This window comes from Strigops habroptila, chromosome 13 (assembly GCF_004027225.2).
Source record: "Strigops habroptila isolate Jane chromosome 13, bStrHab1.2.pri, whole genome shotgun sequence".
In the NCBI taxonomy this organism is placed as follows: Eukaryota; Metazoa; Chordata; class Aves; order Psittaciformes; family Psittacidae; genus Strigops; species Strigops habroptila.
The window spans coordinates 5,719,085-5,741,455 of NC_044289.2; the positions used below are offsets into that span (position 1 = coordinate 5,719,085).

The 22,371-nt window shown below is 37.2% G+C and overlaps 1 protein-coding gene across 6 annotated transcripts in view; it reads right to left on the minus strand.

Annotated features, from left to right (window-relative positions):
- Positions 1–21,114, minus strand: part of ZNF831 (zinc finger protein 831) — a 32,627-nt gene extending 11,513 nt beyond the window's left edge. For 2 of the 6 annotated variants that reach the window (XM_030502770.1, XM_030502765.1), the window contains exons 1-6: positions 16,260–16,733; positions 15,274–15,339; positions 9,059–9,267; positions 7,857–8,349; positions 3,474–3,623; positions 2,807–2,870 (exon numbers count right to left, since the gene is read on the minus strand). The gene's annotated coding sequence lies outside the window, so the exon portion shown is untranslated. Of the gene's footprint in view, positions 1–2,802; positions 2,871–3,473; positions 3,698–7,856; positions 8,350–9,058; positions 9,268–15,273; positions 15,340–16,259; positions 16,734–20,634 lie in introns of those variants that run through there. The other 4 variants (XM_030502766.1, XM_030502767.1, XM_030502768.1 and 1 more) reach the window with 4 other exon arrangements.
- Positions 21,115–22,371: the final 1,257 nt, after the last annotated feature.

Consider the following 22,371-nt stretch of genomic DNA (forward strand, 5'->3'; position numbering starts at 1 on the left):
TCAGAGGAAAATAGTGAGATAAATTAAAGCCCTCTTTTGTGCAGCCCAAATTAATTTTCTCTAATTAAAGGCAATACTATGATATACTGCTTGGGTTTATATGGTTCCAACTCCAGATGAAAACATTTTGCAGACACAGTTTTTGGAAAAAGTTCTTCTGAAATCTGTCCAGGTAAAAGCAGGGTGGTGCTGGTCCAGACTACTTCTTATTTTAACAAAAATGTATCTATCTTGTCTGTTTTCTTTCTTAGAAACAAACTAGGAAACTATCAAAATAAGCTAGTTGAAAATTATCTCAGGAAAAGCTGACGGAAGCATCAGCATAACCTCTTGTAATTATAGTTTGGGTGAAAAATAGAAGGTGGTCTGTGAATGTTTATTCAAGTTCTTATTCAGCTGTACTCACAGCTCTGTATCCACTGGCTGTTAGCATTAATAGGCTGTTCTTATGCAAACAGTCATAAAACCCCCATTTCAAATAATATAATCAGTGGTGAAATGTGAAATCTGCAATTTGTTGCCTTACTGCATAATCTGTAGTGGTGTTTCTGTGCCTTCCTCAGATCATTTTAATAGGTAATCATTACACAGAAACAGTATTGCTCAAAATTGTTTGAAATTGGGACTGGTTCCATTTGACACACACACACGATGTTACCACTAGTCAAAGCAATATCTGTTGCATATAGGTACTGAGAATTTTGCAAATAATTCACATAAAGGAGAAATGGCAAACTCAATGTAATAGATTTGGAGTATTCCTTAGTTTTTATTAGAGCAGTTAATAAAGCTGGTAAGTTGATATAAAGTTGGATGGAGATCCAAAAAAGTTCTCTTACTTCACAACTGAAAATGATAGTATCTCACTCATGTCACATAAAAAAACGGGAAAATAACTTTCTGTTAATGATCAAATGGGACCGGTTAAGGTCAGTGAGTTATATGCTCATTACTAAATGTAATTAGCATCTTATTAAATCGAATAGGAATTCAGGTAGTTTTCATATGAAATGTACACCCCATTGACACTGAAAAAGAAAGCAACCCTCTTGGTTATCTTCTGCAAACGAAAAGGTTTTCCATATTAGGATATTGGCTTTAAACCAACTGATTATTTCATCCCTGTGTGTGGCTCACAATGCAACTGTAAATACGTCCCTCCTTAAGCAAACACAAAACTAAGGTACCAAGAACCTGGCAGCTATTGCTTTGTGCTCCTCACTCTGCACCACTTCTGGAAGTTCTGTCGCTGCCTGGCAACTTATGTTTCACAGCCAAGGCTTCTTCCAGTTTCTCTCTGAAACTTGCTTATTGCAAGAACTGGAAAAATGGAGGGCCTGGCCACTAGTCCTGGCCCTGGCCACTAGTGCCTCTGCAGCCATTACATGCATCAACAAAACTGCTGATGAGCCACTGCGTGCAAAATGAACTGATCTGCACACAGCAATGTGTTAGATTTTGCCTCTTCTCCAAAGTCTCCATGGACTTTTCTTGTCCACTTCAGAGATTTCTGGAGCAATCACTTAAGTGGCTTTGTAATGTAGCTATTAACTATATTGATGAACAAATGTTGAAAGAATATGGCTTGTTAAAGGAATTAATTTATTATCCATATTCTGCAGTGTGGTTAACACGATGGGATAGAAGTGGATTACTCTAATTTGCAAAGTGAGGTTATAGACATTTCAAGTCCGTTTAAGATGATTCTTAAGCTATACGGTCACCTTTATTTGTAGCAATTTAAACACAGCATACAATAAAACCAGCAGTAAGTGATAAGGCACAAGCCAATGACACTCATAAACTAAGCAGGCAGTAGTTTTTCCAAAGATGTGAAAATAAAGAAAAGTTGAGGGGAAAAAATATGCTGCAGAGACAAGACTCATAGAAGAAAAGTGAACTCTGAATACTATGTAGCTAGAACATGTAACGAGTACCACAGAGATGAAAAAAGCCATAGTATTGATGCTCCCCTCCTTCCGCCGGAGACAAGTGTGGAAATGTGGAGTTTACATTTCCATCCCAATAAGCACAGACTATGTTCTGTCTTTGAATATCCTCATGCACATGGATAGTTGAGGGGCCATCCGGTATGTTAGTAGGACTGGCAGTGGATGAAACCTGTAGTTCCAAGGTATCAGATTCTCTGTGTGATTTTGCTTATTCTGGTAAATTTCTGGGCCCCAAAATACAGAGTAATTTCAGAATCATTTCAGTGCTCTGTAATGTTCCACAAAGACAATACCTAACTGATTACAGAAAATTTAAAGGGAGGTTTTAACTAATGCTAAACAATTAAACTAAATGGTGACACACACTCTCATTACTTTCAAGAATTTAATAATACGTTTCTGCCAGCTGTGGCAGTTTGCTGCTTTTCACAGCAAACAAAAGATACTTTCTTCCTAAGTGAAGCTTCTGTGGCTTGTATCCTACTGTGGCGAATATGATCGTACTTTTCATAGTTGTCTTTTAAATACAAAAAAAGCCACTCTATTTCTTTGTACATTCACAAAAAGAGCTTATCTCAAACTAATTGTACCCCAAGGCTAATTCTCAGTAGTCCTTCCCTAAAGTAGAAAAACTTCCATTGTTGATTGTCAGGCTCTGTTACTGAGCATGTACCTGATGTTCTGAGCTCAATTTGTAACTTGTGGCATTGAACTACTGGTATAAAAGCTTGATCCTGATTAGATAAGGAAAAATTTCCAATAACAAAATTAAAAGCAGGATTTGGCCAGTCCAAAATTTTCTAAATTAGTTTCTTAAGCTATCGAAACTGTTCAGTAAAATTCCACTTACATACATTTATTTTGTTCCTAGTTTGAATTATATCTTCAGGTACACAGCACAGGTAGGTCTGTGGAATGCTGAAAAATCAAAAAGTGGAGTAGGTTTAGATGACAAATCTTATTCTGTATATAAGTGTAAAGTAAGTTAATAAGAGGGGAGCATAGTATAAAAACACATTTAAAATCCAACGTGTTCCACTCTTCTATATATTTTTTCCTAAATTACAAATATATTTTACAAAGCTTGCTTCATTTTATCAGCACTGTTATAATAATCTTGGATTATACAACCAAAAGATTTTTGTCTTCTAAATGGCACACATAAATGCACGGTCGACTGCCCATCACTGTTACTAAAATCATTAAATAAACATGTAACTACTTATTTCCTGCACTTACATATAATTTTAGGACACACCACTGAGAGGAGTGTCATGGTCTTGAAGCAGGTGCAGCACTCAATCCCCTGGCTTGGTTGACAGATATAATCTCTAGATATGATAGCATTAGTTTTGTAACCACAGAGAAGCAGCTTTTCAACATTCTAAACATACGTAATATACTATATTGGAAGTCTGCCTTTTTTAAAAGCTTTTGGTGCTCCCTACCTTAAAAAATAACACCAGAGAGCATACAGAAGTGGAGTCCCCATTAGTCTCTAAATAATTTCAGCTCACGTACCTTTTATTGAGCCAGGCATCAGCAAAAGAAGTCTCATGTCTGTCAATACTTGATGCAAGCAGAGAGAAACGAGGACAAAGACTTGAAACAGATTAGAAGTAGGAAGTTGGTTTTTTCTTTTTTTTTTTACATTGCTGTCACAGTAACAACCTTCAGAAAACAGGAAGAGATGAAACAGAAGAAAATGAAGTAGCATTTCACTCTCTTCATATCCTTTATCATTATTCATGTAGGAACCTATAAACAGAATCAACTGTCTTCAAAACACGGGCATTTTGTACACCATATGCAATTGTATCATTCAGTGAAACACACTGACACAATGCTAGATTTTTTTTCTTTATACCCTTAAATATAATTTGCTTGTAACTTTACAGTAAAGATCTCTCTTAAAATGTATTGGAAAAGAGGAAAATGGTGGAGAAAAGACACTTGCTACATTTGAAATGCTAAACTTATCCATCATGGGTATTACCCACCAGCTGCTTTGAATGGTGCCCTGCAATAGGGTAGAAAAGCAGTAGCCAGGAGGGAAAATGCTTCAAGAATGCTAAAAGTGTTTAGGTCATGTGCAACAAACTTCCCTAAAATTTGTGAAAAGCCATAGGGAAAACAGGATAAGGGACAGTCAAAAGAAGTGAAAAGATCCTTTCAAGAGTTTAGGTTTTATTTGTGGGTTTACTTCCTAAAGAGCGCTCAGGTAAAGTGGGCAGCAGAGCCAGGGTGTCCTGTTAGGGGCCAGCTGTTCTTCAGGCAAACACCATTTAAAATAGGGACTGCAAATGGCTACTTCCTCTTGCTATTAGACTGAATCCCAAACTGGAATATGCATTCCCTATAATGTTACAAAATCAGCATATCTGGCCTGTAAAAATTCCTTAGGAACACTGTATTATGGAAGATGTAGCTTTTAACCTTACTGTAATGAGCACCTGTCCAGTTCAGATGGCTGCAGCCTATATCTTGTGAATTGCATAGTGGAGAAACTGTAACGTTAAGATTGTCCAATATCCACTCTAGTGGAAGCTCTTTCTTTTAGTAATTCAGATGACAGACTAATGCCAGAGGTGTCAGTGGATCTTCACTCTATGCAGCTTTCTTGATCTTGGAGAATGTTGCTTGCTGTTTAGATTGCTTTTAGTTTGTTTCTGGACCCTATTTTAGGAGGCTTCTAATTTGGGAGGTGGAGAAATATTTTTGTCTTATTCTTCCTATCTTTCTTGCCTGTCATTTAGTTATTCAGGGGACACACACAAAAAAAAAAAAAAACCCACCTTTGACAGGGCCTAGTACTGTTGCTTAAAATCCTTCTAGTTTCTATTACACCCTTAAATGCTCCCAGTAATTGGTAATGGCACTGCAAATGCTCAAAATCAGTGAATCTAGAAAACTGCTTGACACTGTGAACTGCTTTACAATTACTCATGCTGCTTATCATGACAGACTCATTCTGTCCATATGGATGAAACTACTTGCAGCAGCTAGTTTCAGCTCTCCTGGGAGATACTTTCCTAAAGGAATGGATTCTCACATATAAGTGAGATCTTCTGGAGGAGTAGTGCATGCTACAGTCAACAAACTAACAGAGAAAAAAAGATGCACATCTTAGAATAGAATACTGGCAGGAATCAAATCATACAAACAGATGATTATGGGCATTTTACATAACCAGTCACAACTAGTTTCTCTTCAGTTTTATCACATATCTGAAGTCCATTATATTTTATTCCACTTTGAGACTATTATCATTCTAAGTTAAGGTGAACTTAATTAAAAGGAACACTTTAAACAGTTCTAATAATTACAGCAGTATGCTGGAACTAGTGACAACTCTAAAACATATATAATCTTTTTAAAATCATTATTTAGAACACTCAGTAGCATATCAAATTCTAAATGCTAAAACTGAAAACTTCTTATCCCAGGAGGCTTAAAGAAGCAATAATTAAATAAAGCAAGTTACAACTAAAACAAGTGACTGCATGGATGTTTGCCACTATCACATAAGTTTCAGGGTTTAGCAAAGTCTTTTGAAGCTTAATCTAAAATCTCTAAATCTTGAATTAAGTGACTGGAGCCCCCTGGACTCCACAGCATCCCATGATTCTTCCCATTTACATGGATGCTGTAATGGCTAGGAGTATTTGAACTCTACACTTAATACAGAGGACCAGTATTGCACTGCATTAGTTCTATTTGAAATTAAGTGATTTTTGTTTTCTCTTACCAACCTATTTTTGGGTGTCATTTCTTAAGCTGGAATCTCTATGTAAGACTACTTACATTCATTTAAGTTCAAAACATAATCCTGCTCAGATAAACCTGATTAACTTCAGTTGGCTCAATATACAGCAAAATATCTGGCTTAACTATGTAGAAAGACTGCCAGGTACTACACAGTAGGGAGTATGTGGTGCTATACTGTACTTCACTCTCAATTCAGATCTTAAACCCACACACCATTGGTGTGCATTTCTAGGGTCAAAGAACCTGTGGAAAAGGCTCTGTCAGGTGTCTAAAGCCCTGCACCCTTCAAAGACACCTACAGGGGTTTTAGTCAAAGATGTGATTGAGTGATATTAGCAATAAATATCCTATACTAATAAGGAAATAAATTTCAAAGATCCCACCAACTACCTGATTTAAAGTACTTTACAAACTTAAATTAAAAGAAAGCAACTTACAGGATTGTAAACTATTAATTTTTCTTTTGAGGACAATGATGCTAAGGACAGCATACAACTCCTTACTGTCAGCAGAAGATACAGATACTGGAATGATCACTTCCAGTTGCTAGCCTATCACTGACAGCTAGCGCAAGGTGCCGGTGTTCATGAACTCCCTTGACTGACTGAACAAAACTTCTACTTAAATATTAGTATAATAAAGTAATAGTGAACCACGGGGTACTTTAAACACTGCTGGTTTAACGAAAAAAAAAGCTTGGTAGTGCACCCTACCCTAATTCAGGCGCTTTCTAATCCTCAACTCAAAATAGCAAAATGGAACTGATACATTTCCGGATTAGCCCAAAAATGACAGTTACTCTTGCTTTACTTCAAAGCTATTTCTGCCTTTGCTCTTTTCTCAGTTTGACTTCATACCTTAAAATGTCTCATAACAGAAGTAGTGACTTCACCTTTTCACTTGCTCTTAAGGGATGTATCCGATCTTAGAAGGCTGCAAGTTCCACCAGCAGTGTGCACACTGCTAGAACCGTAGTAGCAAAGTTGAGAGCCTCAGTCCCCTGCAGAATGAGGCTGAAAATGTGTGACTGCCTAATCTCCTGAAACCCTCACAGGCTTTCAGTGATAACATTTCTCGCTCTAACTGTGACTTTGGGAAATCCTGCTACTTGTTAACAAGTCATTGTTCCTGAAGTTTTGCCCTGCTTCATGTTATAATAGTACAAAGCAATTAGGAAACATGTTGATTGAACTTTGAATTTCTTGTACCATACCCTGAGGACAACAAATATTTTTGGCACGGCACTTCCACAATCGTGTAGTATCAGCAAAATTGGTTTATTTATTTTTTTAAACACTGTACCAGAATACAGTATTAAAACCTGTAGAGTGTGATCTCTAATACCTTTCCTTCACTCTAGAATAGCACTGCTTTGATCATTAGTATATAGTTTTCTATATTTTTGATTCTCCTTTTCTTGAATATCTATAAATGAAAACATTCAAAGTCTTTAATCAATAAGAACATTTTTAGCTAAAATATATTTTAGTGTATAAGTAAACATTGTATTGGCCCTTTGATCTCTTCATGCAATTTGTATGAGAGAATATTTCCTATTCTACTTCTCATGCTGGTACTTTTCTCAGGTCCAGCCACAAGAAATACTTTCTAGTTTATTTTATGTCTTTATTTAAAATTGGCACCACTTCTTTCTAAAAAGAAACTGATCTAACACATCTGTTGGTTTTGTAACACTGTTGTTGGCTTCACAATAGACAAAAAAAAAAATAAAAATAGGACTGTTAGTGCTTACAAAATCTAAAAACCTCAAAGGATTTCCAGGCTTTTGTCCTTTGATCAAATTCTCTCCTGTGCATTTGCCTTGTTAGGAAAGAGTTAACAACCTCCAGCCAGCAGTCTGTAATCAACAGGTTGCTCTATCAGAAAAATAATATCCCTAATCCATCTTTTAAAGTTTAGGAGGTTGGACTAAATGATGAAGGAATAGTGGTTAAAGCCCTCTTAAAAACAGAAGTGGGGACAGGAAAATGCTGTGTGTTACAGGAAAAAATCTTTCTCTTGCTAAGTGAAAGAACCATCACGTTAAGAAAATTATAACTTTTAAATTTCTGTCTCACCATCTAGAATTTAATTATATCTCTGTCTGTATAGAATGATAACAAAACACTTGCTAACCTTTTGGTGGCCAATTCACAGGCAGATGGAGAGGTTCAGGTCTCTGGAATAGCGTTGGAAGAAAAGCAGCATCCTGTTTTCTTTTTTCAGTGTCTTTCTCTTCTCTTTTTTTTTAAGCATGTGAAAATTGACAGGTGGGTGGTGGGGTGTGTGCGGAGAGAGGAGGGGGTGAAGCCAGCCCACGCCTGGTGTAGGAAGAGTTTTAATGGCCGATGCTGGTAATATGGTTTGCTGCTACAGTGTCTGCACTACTGCAGCTCTGTGTGTGGGCGTAAAGAAACGACACGACTGGGTTTGAAACCATTACACTGAAGATTTGCAAACAGTTAAAAACATAAAAACAACACAACCCCATCAGGCACAAATGAAAAATTATTGCTGTCTTTGCTTTTATCTTTTCCCAAGGTTTGTTTGGTGGGTTTTATGTGTGGTTTGTTGTTTGGTTTTTTTTTAATTGAGCAGATATAATCCAGTCAAGTTTTTTCCTCAGCCTCTAAATTAAAAAAAAAAAAAAAAAAAAAAAGGTGAATTAAGTATTTAGGAAGGGGTTTGATTTTACACAGGGTGAGCATTTTGTTATGGTTTTTGCTGCTATTTTTTAATTAACCCAAAGAGCTTGTATTCCAAAAGGCATCCAGATTTCCACAGTAAAAGTCTTCAGAGGACACCTATATTTCTGTCTCTGAATATGCTAAACAGGTACCCAAATCTTGATAGCACCAAGTATTACAGTACAATAGACAGAGCAGCCACTCCACAACCAACCAGGTAGGAAATCTTAGACCATGACAGTTCCCTTGAATATTCCACGAAACACAACCAAGGAGAAATGGGACATCCTGGCAGCCCATTTGTGTTCAGCAGCCCAGCAATGTGCCAGGCTTCCTGATCCAAATCAGACAGAAAACAGACTTCAATGTTTGTTGTAACTACTGGCTATGACAGAGACCAACAGGAGTGAGACAAAGGGACTGTTCTCTACAGTATCATGGGAGTGAGAAGAAAATGCTATTTAAGCTAAAATACAATTGCTATTGCAAGAGAATGTGAATATAAATGGTTATGAATACACTGGTTTTGGGAGGGACAGGTGGAAGTCTTTTGTCAGACAAACGAGAACACTTCTCAAACATATTTTAGGCCACAAAGACTTAAACAGAGACAAAACAGTTTTGTAAAGGAGCTTAAAAACTTTAAGAAACCTTTATGACTTGGCTGCTCCATGACCGTAAGGGATGAGCCCTTGTTAAATGCCTGTATTCATGTATGTACGAGAGAAGACATCCAGCTTGAAAACAGTGTGCTTGGACACAAGGCGTATGCATTCTTGAATGTAATGGTTTAGGTGTGCATTTTCTCAAATATTCAAATGAGCCCCAAATCAACCAGGATTTCTGTTGCATTTGGTATTCTGCAGGGAGAGAACAAAAAGCAGGGCATCTGGATACACAGGCAAAGGGGAGTGGGGAGAGGAGACACTTTGTGATGCTCATATTGCTGTTTAGTGCTATATAGTATCACTGGCAGTTCTTCACCCCATATCCTGGCCACGGTGTGAAGGAATCAGCTGAGAGATCCCAGTGTCGAGGACCCAGAGCTGAATGCCAAATCATCAGAATTCAGTGTGTGAGTAAAAACAGCAAGACTGGACTTGAGACTACTAATCCCAAACTTTAACAAAGAATCTGATAAAGGTAGTTAAACAATCAATCTCACTACAGTGAATTAAAAACGATCTTCAGTTCTATATCTATCTGGTAAAACTGCCAAAGAGATACTACTACTAATACACAGAAGTACAGCCTGACTTGCTATTAAGTGGGGTCTGGCTACTAGCCGCAGTAGAAGCTTCAATTCTTCTTTCATGTATAAACTAGCTGAGGTCAGTTCCAGGAAAGTTTTGCCAGAGAAACTTTTGCCAGAGAATCTTCGGCCTCAGCTGATGCAGAAAAGTGCGTGTTTGGAAAGAAAAGAAATATGGCTCCCAGCAGGGTTACATTCATGCAGACTAAGGGCAACTGTATAACATGCTGTGGATTGCAAACTGAAATTGCTTAAATCAATTAAGTAAAACTGGTAATTTCTCTAGTATTGTAAATTTTTGGTGTGTATAGAAGTACAAAAGACAGGTTTTACCTTTCTTGTTACTTTGTCTTTCTCTATATTCTAAATTAATCTTTGTGTACTCTCTGCAAAAAGTGAAGACACTTTTTGGCCAGTTAACACAGTGCATTGTTAGTGAGTAGTATCATTTGAATCCTTTACTATAAGTCATATTAAAAAAAAAATAAAAATACTAATTACAATTTTCTTGACACAGTTTGAAAACTGTAGTAGCAAAATATACAGCCCGAGGCAGTAACTCTAAAAGGTGTATGTTGCTTAGTTTTGTCTCAGTATGTCATGGACAACTACCTATAGTGACTCTAGTAGTTGTACTTTCAAGCCACTGCAGCATTCACCATTTCTGCCATGGTACTGGCCACTTTGCTGCAGATAAAGTAACATCTGGAATGTCTAAATTTACCTAATCCTCCTCTGAGGAATCATTGCATGATATTGCTACCAGTTATCACAAAGAGCAATATTTCTTTTATAGATGTGAACTCCTAAGTTTGAGTGTACAGAAGTCGTGGTTACCTGCACAACTTCCATTTGACCAAAGGCACATTTCCTCCGTGGTACTTAACATGATTTTTCTCCCACAAAGATCAAGTTCTGTAAATTGACAGAATCTTTTAAAGCAAGTATTAAAAATCTGAGAAAAAATGAAAACAAGTAATATTTAAAGCAGGAGGAATGAAAGCATTCTAGTAAAGTGACAGCCAACTATTGACTTCATTTCGATACTGCATGACAACTATTTAAGATTCATATGGCACTTTGGTCTGTTTGTTGAGATAGCAAGAACCACCACCCTAAAGAGAAATGTAACCCCTCATGTATTGGTCAGGCCCTACTGAAAAAAGTCCAAGAGAAAAGAACTTTAAGACAAAAATGTGCTTGAACAGCAAAAGGGAGAGACACAGCTTCATGAGAAGCAAACATGGGTCTACTTGCCAAAGAAAAGCCAGTAGAAGGAAAAAAAACAAAACACAAGGCAAAAGTAATAGATCCCATAGGGAATAGACTCAAGGGCTGCTGCAAAAATGCTAAGGCAATCACAAAAATTAAAAGATTCAGCTGGTTGTGCTTACAACCTAAATGTTTCGCTAAGAATTTTATTTCTTCTTTAAAGTGCTCGCATTATTTTCACATCCATGCAGACATGGGAGGGAAGGCTAGCCTCAAACCATCTCCCATTAAAATCCCACAGAGCTTTTTCGCAAATTGAGATTTAATATATTTTAGGTAAGGCTCTAAATGCTGAATCATCATCATCATACAGGCTTGATTTAGGGGTTTATTTGGTTTGGGGTTTTAGTATTAATTCAGCATAAGCACGTCTGGTGAAGGACTGTTTTATGGATTAATTCACAAGGATAGGCTACAACCCAAGAAAAGACTTAGACATCTTAGAGAAAAAGCAGATGTGTGAGTCTAGTCTTTGCTTCTAGAGTACCAGGTGGCGGGGTGGAAATGAGGAGAGCTCCCATTACTCCTCCTTGGTCAAGTCATTCTTTTGCTGACAGTTAAAAGGTTAAAAAGTGAGGTGTGCTATTGTGCCTTCTCTACAAAATAGATGTTTTGCAGAAGGAATATGAAAGGTCTTCCCAGGTCTTTTACACTGCTGGAATAATGAGCTATAGTATTTTCAGGCTTATCACTCACAAATATGAGTAATTACAATTATGATGCACTTAAAAGCAATGTAGCTTTCAGAATAACAGTTGCTGCAACTCAAAAAGTCACCAAGGCTAGCTGCTTTTTACACATGCACAAACTAGAGTATAGTCATCCTAATTATTCCATCTGTTTCTTGTTTGTCATAGAAAAACATAAATTCAGGGTTTCTGACAGTATTCAGAAACGCTCTAAAAGCCACCAGCTACACCAGCTTAAATGTCCTTTATGGAAAATGAGACTAGAATTTGACAGGGTCATTGATCATTTGAACCAACTTTCAGATCAATGTCAAAACTCATTAAGGCATCAACTAGGACTGTAGAAACAGCAGTCCTGTCACCATGACCCCAGGGCAGTACCAGTCACCGAGGTAAGCCCATGTTCCACACCATGCAGCCAACTGAACTATTTTTTTTTGTTGTTGTCGTTCTCCCCATAAGTTTATATGTAGGTTTATGTAGTTTATGTAGTTCTGTGTAGCTGGGCTTTTTTCTCAACATGTTGTCAAGGAAACCTTACTTTCTTGTAGCTTAGTATCCAGCTCTTGATTGCTACAGACACAAAACAATTTAGGGTTTTGAACTGATTGATACACTTTCCTACCCGCTGTGAATGCTCTTAATACCATAGGCTGGATAGAGTGGAAGGAAGACCTGGTTCTTGAAGATTCAGTCCTTCCAAAATGCCTGTGGGAAATCTGCCAATTAACACTTCTATGTATTAATTTAATTATTTTACATCTTTTATATTTTTTACATATGTAAATATTTTACACTCTATTATGCTGTATGCTATCCACTGAAAAATAGCCCTGTAATCTTACTGTTGTCCTCTTAATTTACTTCTATCACAATTCCTTTCATGTTATTGTCTTTGAACAATGTTGAGTTCCTCTTCTTTTGGATTATGTGAGAGCTGCCTGCTAAATTTCAATAATTAAGTTCAAGTTGCACATTTCTTGTATCCCTTTCTTTCTTGATCTTACCTAATATTTACACAGTTTTTCACTGGGAATAAAGGTACTCTATGTATAATGTACACAGAATTTATGATGCACTCCAGGGAACAACTGCTCTTCAGTGCCCAGGTGTGCACACAGTAGTGCCCACTCTGCCCACGGTTAGCTTCCTGTGGAGCACACTACTCACACCCACATGGCAAAGCACTAGGTCGGTCTCAGGGTTGGCACCTATTGATTATGTCTCATGCCTGCTGCCTGACAAGCTCTTTAGGCATGCTGTATAAAACACTTACCTGCTCCACGCATGCCACATAAGTATTCCAGTTCTTATCACAGGCTTGAACATGCCATTTGAATTTTCACCCCCATGAAGATGATCAGTGAAACATTCCGAATGCCTCACACTACTGGATAACTTCAATATAAAGATGGGAAGTGGTCATGTGAAAAGAGTACTTGTAGCTTCCTGTCAGAATGAAGTATATTATTGCACTGGACTTGTATTTCAGTTGTATATCATGGTAAAAGGTATTTCTGTCATTCTCTCCTTTGGGTTTCATGGAGCTATGCTTCTATCTGTTGTCAAGGAAACACCAATTTTTCCCCCCCCCTTGCTCATTAATGTCTGCATTTTTGTTTCCATAGCTACAAAGCAACCTGTGTTTTAAAATAGCAGTAATTGGATTACTGTGATTTTTTGTATTTTATTGACACCACTAATGGCCCTCTTTTCAAAAGCAGACACCAAAACTGTATCAGCAGTTTTTCAGCTATTAACATTTGTTATCTCCTTGTCCTGAAATACTGGGTACATGCTAAGAAAAGTCTTCAGCATCCAAACACTCACTGCACCCAGACTTAGACTCTATAAATGGGACTCTAACTTAAAGTCATTGAGTTCTTGACAGGAATGGGCAAGCTGTTGTTGTATTTAAATGCAATTTTCTGTCCATGCTAATAAGTTATATGCAAACCCGTGGAGATTTAACCTGTTTGCTCTGCTGTTACAAGCTACTAAAGATTCCTTAAATAACCGCAAAGAAATGTGACAGTTAACTTTTAATTGTAGGTTTCCCCAACCATGCTTTGCTTGTGAAGTATCAGGTGATATGGCGGTAATGAAGAGAGCTCCAATTACTCTGTACTGAATGAGCATCTCATTGGCACAAGCTGAATTTCCAAGCACCTGTTCCATAATGCCTTCATCTTGGCACAAAATATGAGCTGAAATTACTGAAAATAGTCCACTTTTCAGTTGTATTAGATTTAATTTCTGATGGGCACCTGCAAATAAGTGCAGAAGTTCTATTGTGAATCTGGGAGGTGTTAACCCCGACATCTAACATGTTATTGAGCCTTTCTGAATAATCTGGGAGAATTTTTACAGCCAGCTATCTAGCCAACTCAGGATACAGGAACATGGAAAAAGCACAAAGAATTGAGAGCACCAGTGTTGCTAAGAACTGGTATTACTTAGCAGGGGCATAGCTCATGTTTTCTTAAGACAAAAACTGAAACTCCTAGACAGGCTGTTTCACGTGTCTGTCTGTGTCTGTATGCACACTCCTACCATGCTGAAATTGTTACTATGCTGTCTTTTAACACTTCTAATTTATTTGTTACAATGTACTTGCCTATTTGAAGTATCTACAAAGCACCATAAATGCATATTCTATACTCTTAGCCTTCCTTTTTGGTATCTCCCTTTCCTCCTGTCCTCAGCACGGCTTGTCCCACACCCCCTCATTGGGAGGCACCGCTGTTGTGGCTGCCTGGCCAAGCAGCAGGGCACACAAAAAGCAGCAGAACTCACCATATGGGCTTCCCAGCAGGGGTGCCACCACTCTGGGTTTCTGCACTCTGTCTACTGAGTCCCAATCAGCAGACACACACCAGTCCCACAGTCTAACTGCATTAAAATTAACCCACAGTTTAAAAAGTTGTAAGAGGACAGACAGAATGACTGGATATCACCTATTTCTTTAGAAATACAAGCTAAAGAGAGTCACCAGCCTAAAAAGTTTCCAATCTAGGTATAAGAAAATGGTGACAAGTGGTTAGACACACATAAGTATAAATAAGGAAGTCCCTTTAATTTAAATATTAGTTCCTACTTTTCCTAAGGGCTTTCTGTGCATCCTTGAGGCTTAAACATTCTATTACCATAGAAACAGTATCCTGTGTCATTGTGGACCTTACTGTAGCTTGTGCTGTTATGGAAACAGTCATCTGAACAGCTGTCCTCATGTTATATATTTCAGATATTGTGTTTGTAAAGATCCATTTCTAAACTATCCTTTCAGGATTAATTTTAATAAAAACTAATTCTCTGAAGTATTTAACAATTTTAGAAACACCTCAAGGCTGCTCTAAATTAAAAATACAACATCCCATGCATGAGTGGAAATGAAAGAGAAACCATAAGAAGGCACAGTGTGAAATTGGGGCTTAGCTGACTGAACTGGGAACTGGGAATTCTTAAATTTTAATTCAAAATGAACCACTCTTCTGTCTTGGAAAAACCATCTAAGATCTTGAAAAAAGATACATGTGAGTTGGAAGCTCTACTCCCACTAATTTTTAACTGGGAATTGAGTCCTTAGCTGGTCCTAGAGCTCTGAGAAAATCTCAATATTTCATATTTGTAACATCTGAGATACTACTACTTACTTATTTCACAAGAGTTCTGTGGGCATAAGTATTTCTTTATTTTCTTGAGTAAAGCCATTGCAGAATCTGTGACAGAATAATAAGGTTTTATTTGAGTTAGTGGTCATTCATCACTTAACTTGTCAGACGTAAATAGCTTCCTGGCTGATTATATTGATTATACCCTATAGTTACTACAAATTAAGACCGTAAATGTACACTTTCTATCTTTATCTCTTTATCTTTTTTTTTTTTTTAATCAAAATCATCTATACCAAGAAGGTTATATCCCACCTCTATATTCCTACACAAAATAATGGTTATTATGGCTTGTAATGGGAGCATTTCCTAACACTGAAAAGATAGAGAGAGCATTTTAACATCTATAAAGAAAACATCCAAACATCATGAATTCATTGATAGAATTCAAGTACTTCCACTGAGCTTCAGGGAAGCAGGAAAACAAAAACTGCCCAGAAACATGTCAGTTTTGAAACCCACCTAATTTCCCCTCATAAAGCCAGTGATGCAGTGATACCTCAGCTCTTACCATCATTTAAATGGAGTAATGTTTTTGTCATGTCCTCCTAATTTAGCCTTGAGTTTGACTCCTTAGGCACTTTTTCTTTCCTAAACTGAACTACTGTGTTCTTGAATTCAGCTTAAAAAACATTAAAAATTAGCCCACTGAATCTCCACCCCCAAAAACGGGGGCCACAAACATGACTGTGCAGTCTGAGAGCACAGCCACAGGAATGAGGAGCTGTTGGCGCTGGTGCAGCTTGTAGCCCAGCACTAAACTCTCAGGAAAACTGTCCATGCAAAACTTGTTAGCATTCTACTTTTGGGATATGTAATGGGACAATTAAGATATCAACACAGACTTATTTATTTTTTTCCCTTCAAAATATTTACAGGGTGTGTATATTATGTGTCATAATTTATTTTGTTCTTCTATTTGCAACTGCCACAGAGTTTGGCAGAGTGTGTTATCTATAGATTGTTACCTGTGAAAGATTCCATCTTTGCAGCTCTGGTATTCCCCCTTGGCTTAGTCAGTAATCTCTATCAGCTGTCAGAGCTCTTGGTGCTTTCTCACGTTATTTCTGAAAAGACAGAATAAATTGATTTGCTGAATTTAACAAAGCTGACAGGTATCATTCCATTTTGTTCATCTCCCTAAATGGTGATTGTTCTAGTGAGGCTAATATTGTTCTCCTTCTCTTCATTTATAGCCATGTTTTTCAGAAAACAGATTTTCTGATCTTTATTTTTTAGTATTTCAGGTTTTCGGAATGTACGCCCATTTCTTAGATTCCCTAACAGGCTACAGCAAAATACAGTAATTAAAAAACAGGTGACATGCCATACTCTCGATATAGGCCTTAAAAAAACCCCAAGCCTACAAGCAGATGAGGTAGCAATTACTTTTTGAAGGAAGTATTTTCTAAGTGAGCACAGAAAAGATTCAACATTTGAGGTTTGCCTAAGTCCTAATTCTGCAAACATTTTTTCTCATGCTTTTGATCCTCACAATTATTGAAATAATCAGATGAATACTGAACTAAAAAGAATGTTCACCATCACTTTTCGAAAGAATGGTCTTTCTTACAGGTAGTTGCAGTTAACTTTTGTTTAAATCCATGCAGATTCCTTGTATGAGTATCCAGATGGTTTTGAAAGTACTCCTCTAATTTTAAGTATGTCAGCAAGGATTAAGATATGTATGACACACTGAAATACGCATTTATAAAAGGAAGAAAGACTGATTTTGGAGTAACTAAATTAAATAAGTTTTAGTTGCTTCTGATCCTGGGTTGTCTCCAAGTTCTGTGTTTAATGAAGCTTTGTGCAGGTTTTTTATTAATATCATATTTTTACTTAGAACTTGCCTTGCCTGCTGCTTTCATTGCTAATGTATCTGGCAGCATCAGTCCCTGTTGGAGTCCATATGCTCAGGGGAGTATTCAGCTGTTCAGACAGTATTTGTTTTTTCTGTTCCTATGATACTCATACCACTGTACATTTGGGAGCCCTTTACTTGGAAGACACATAGTATGCATATCTTGATTTAACAGAAAAGTTGCTGTAGCTCGTATACTTTTTATCTTTTTTATAGAGCTTGATTTCTAACTGGTTTACAGTATTTTATGTATTTGAGAGAGCTGCTGTATGCTTGGAGTTTGTCACCTGTAGAAAGTGTATATAAAAACAATTCTTATGTCTGAGCTTGGAAGCCATACATTGACACTAGCCAAGAAGGTCAAAATCCAATTTTGCCATCTTATTAATCACTAACCTGCTGGAAAAACAATGCGTATCCTACTGAATTAGTGCAGCAGAACTGATAGAAATATTATTTACTTGTGCAGCAACTTGAAGTAGTTCTTAAATGACTCAAGTTTAGAGAAAAAAATAAACTGAGGCTGCTACTAAGAAAGTGCTTTAATGTACACAGTGCAATAACTAGATATGAAAAATTACATTTTAGATGGTTGTTTTCTGAGAAGACAAGTCATTTTTAAAACTACTTTGTGCAAATATTTATTCCTTTTTTAAATATTTCTAACTTCAGTTTGTGGCTGTTAATGTTTTAGACTCTATACACATAGAACAAAGAATATATCAGTGGATGCAACAGTGTGTATATCCTGAAGAGATCGATGGCATTAATCCAAGTTGGCTTAATCATCCTATGGAAAGTGCTTTAAATTTAACATTTTGTTCATTTATACATATTGCTTATTCCTTTAATTATTGCTTTTGCTGAAACACAAAGTTGCAGACAGCTTAGTATACAGCTTAGTTTCAGCACTGCATTAAGTGCAGGTATCATGATGATGAAAAAGCTTTTGTCTCCCAAAGTGCTCTCTAACTAATCATTACCAATTAATTAGTGATGCACAAATTAATAACAACAATGTGGGTGGGGAAGGCCTAGAAGAGTCAAAGTTTCTGTGCCTAAATTCTGTATCTAAGAACCGTCATGTGCACTGAACACTTTCCATCCTTGGTACAGAGTACTAGTAATAGTATGGACAAAACCGCGTGTACGATTTTGCAGGTATACTGCATGCACAGGTAGGAGTTAGGGCTGTGCTGACATTAACTTGATATTCTTGATGAAGTGCAACACTTCCAAGTACTGTTCTGAGAATGTATTTTCAACAGCTCAGATGTTCTTGTAATACTTACTAAATTATTAGATCCTCTTTAAGTTGTTGCATAATTTTTACTTTAATTTTTGTACTCTGTGTGTACCAGACTTGTACAAGCCTGTTGAATGTGTCTGACTTTGGATCAGGACAGTTCTAGAGAATGTAGTGGAGTTCTTTTGCAGGACTCCCAAGATTGTAAGTTTTCCCACATATTCCTTTCGTTTTGTTTAAGCGCTATATAATATTTCACAGTTAAGTATTTTACAAAAATCCACAGCCTGTAGTAAGTGTCAAACAGCGACTACAGTACAGAGCAGATTCACACGTTTTATCTAGCTGGTCTCTGCCCCTTGACTTAGATCACACCATCTCAATGTCTTTGATTTTGATTTTTCCTAAATGAAAATCAATGATTTTTACAGTAATGAAGATTTTATGGAATCTGTTTATTAGTTTAAAATGTTTATTAGAGATTACCATGAAAAAAAATACTTTTGTCCCAACTGTACATGAAGAGTATTCTATTACTTTATTTATGTAGAAGATATTTGCATTATGCTTCCATCTTAAACTCTCCTATTTAATTAGTATTTTTTAATTTGTTTTTCTTTTATAGTTTATCCCGTAGGTTGGATGAAATACTCATGAAAACCTTCAGAAGACTGCTTGGAAAAGGTATCTATTTTCAGTGAAGCTACAAGCAGGAAACTACCACTGGCCTGGTAAGATATCAAAACTTTTAAACCCTTGGAGTGCCTTGTGCTTCACCCCTAGAAGGGAAAGGGCCACTCTCTGGTGTGACTTTTCACTTTCGAGCTGGCTATTTCTCTCTGGATTGTCAGTTCTACCCAAACACCAGAATGTCTTCTCAGCTTGGAGCTGGGAATTCCTGCTGTCAAGCCCAGCTGAGAAGGTCAGGACTGAGCCTTAACTGCTGCTACTATTAAAGATCCAAAGCCTGCAGTCCCAGAGATGAGAGGTCCTGTGCTCTTGATTGCTGAGACTGCGTCCTCTCCCTTCCAAAGAGGTGTCAAATACAATCCCAGTACTAAAGACAGCATAAATAGACTTAAATCCAGGATCTACCTGTTCTCTGGCCCACAAAATTTTGAACAAAATTGATTTAATGGCTTGCTTTCAGCATAGCTCTGTAGTCAGCCATTGACAGAGGTAAGCTAAAGGTGTCTCAAGAGTATTTGCTTATAATTGATCTGATAATTGTCTCTGTGATAGTTAAGATGTCAGCACTGATGACTAAGTAGCCACTTTCATGCACTAGTCTGTGTATGAAGAATTCTCAACTTTTGTTTCCAGGTTGCGATTTCTCTAAACCATGTCAAAAGATAGTTTTATATAGATTTTGAATAAAAGAGCAATACTCGAACACCATGGGTTATGTTGGTGATTTAACATGTAATATGTTACAACCATGACCTGTCATCATTGGTTGTTCAAGAGTTGTGTTATAAATTTGCATTCAACGAATGTTGACAGCATTTGTGTTTTATAAGAAAAGTTGTTGTCTTCAGAATTAAGCAACGATCAGATGTAGTGAAGAAGCATGATTATTTCCAAACAACACAAATACATTAGCAATTTCAAAGTACTTCAAAATACATGGTTTTGTCTTTAATTGTGCTGTTACTGTGCTTGCTCATGAGTTGTGGGTGATAACATGTGATTATCATCTGCCTACTTGATCACATGCACATTTGTGATGCTTGCAAGAGAAAACATTATCTGGCTGGTAACTGTCATATTATGCAGAGTTTAAGAGACTGTTTCCCAGACAACAGAATAGTCATATTGCATCCATGAACTGTACACCATTGTGCATCCGCACTGAACTCAAACACCCCGTGGCAGCTGCTGCTCCCACTAATGACACAGACAAGATGGAACTGTTTGTATATAGACTCCCTGAACTATGGAAATCAAGAAAATTGCACAATTTAATAAAAAATTGTTAAAAAAAAAAATTAAAAATTCATGGCTCTAATGAGTCATACAGCACATATATTGTTACAAATTTTGAGTCAGTTTTTAAATTGAAAACAAATCATTCACTCACCAAAAGCCATTTAAGGACCCTGTACCTACCTGTTCAAGAGCTCTGCTGCAAACCATAAATAAAAGTGCACTCATGTAATGCGGTATAACATTTCACTGTGGCAATTTGAGTATGTTAAACAAACCACCACAGACAGCAGGAGGAAGACCTTACCTTGGAGTAGCCAATATGCTAATGATGAGGCAATGAGAGGGCCAGCTGGGTGTGATTGTGCGCACACTGAGTTTTTACATTTTGTCTGTAGTCAGGTGGAAGAGAAAGCTGATAAGAAAAACAATTATTTGCATTCATCTTATATAAACAGTATTAGAGCCTGGTCAGTGTAGACAGTATGTTTCACAACTGCAGTAGGTGTATCACATGCTTGATAAGGAAGGTACTTGGCCAGTTTTGCATATGAGGCAACAGTATTCTAAAGGTGTGCAGCTTTAGGTCTCTTAAGATATTTTCTGGCAGTAGAATAAAATAAAAGGGATTCGAATATCAAATGTTGGTTCCAGGGCTAGTTCCAGGTCATTCTATTAAACGCATTTTTTTTAATATACCCTAACTTAAACTAAATCTTCTAAAGCAAAGATAATGTCTGGGTTTGAATTTTCCTTTGTTTTTTTTTTTTCTTTGGTGGGGGGGATGTTGTGGGGTTTTCGGGTTTTTTTGTTTTGTTTTCTAGGGTTTGGTGGTTATTTGGGGAAGGGACAGACGTTAAATGCTAGGTAACAAAAACTCAATCTCTCCTTGATATTCTCAGCTTCAACTAGCTCTAATTTTTATCTCTGCTAGGTTTCTTGATGCAAACTTACAGGCATAGACAGCAAAGGCCTGTGATTTGTGTATGCAACTCTTTGTGTAGATAGTAAGCAAAGCAAATGTGTTAGTGTGTAAGAACTGACAAAGGAAGTGCGTGTGACTTACTTCTAAGCTTGGCCTTTTCTGTAGGGCAGGTACCTATCCAAAGTTCAGCCAGTCATTGTAGGCAATAAAAAGTTGACAGAGAGATCTGCAGCCTTGAGAGAAAGACATGCTGTTGTTCTATCCATTTGCTGTTGCTGCCATGGAGGGATCCATTGACTCTCAGCAAAACATGACCAAACCACAGTCGCTAAAATTGTCCAGTGTTGAAGTAATTTATGCACCCTGGTAAGTCAAGTTGATGGGTAATTTGACTGCTTTATTGAGTAAGTGGAAACACTAGTACGAAGAGAGACAAATCTCAGCTGGCTTTCAAAAGATCATATCTTACTTTAGAGCCTAGAAATTATCTGGGGAGCCAGACTGTTTTAAATGTGTCTGAGAAGGAAATGAGCAGCATTTTGAAACAGGAAATAGATTTGTAATAGCATTGTTAAGAAATTACATCCTTTTTTTTTTTCCACCTCCCCGTATCAGCACGCTAGAGAACAGCAGCACTTTTTGACTATGGCCTTCGTACAACAGCTATGCACACATACATATATATTAAAGATTTAAGAGGTAGAAAAATAATATATATTAAGAAATTGCAGGAAGAATCCTTTTATGCAATCAATATTGGGAAACAAATTCTGGATCTGCATATAAGTCTGTGGGAAAGAGTTAGTACCTTACTGGTTTTAGTCATAAGAAGGAAGGAAGTATATGCCTCCTTTTTATGATACAGGAAATAGAATATGGCATCTGAGGATGAATAATTCTGGCTACACACTCTGCCTTTTGTGTCATCTTTCTCCCCCCAAAAGACAAGAAAAGCTGCCTGAGACAAACTTCTATGTTGTGGTTTGCACTCACTGCATTTCATTGCTGCAATAAGACATGTACGTGAGCAATACTACATAGATCAAATTGTACAAGTCTGGGTTCAGTATTGCCCCGTGATCAACTGATTTCTCCGTCCTTTATTTCCATTCCATAGGC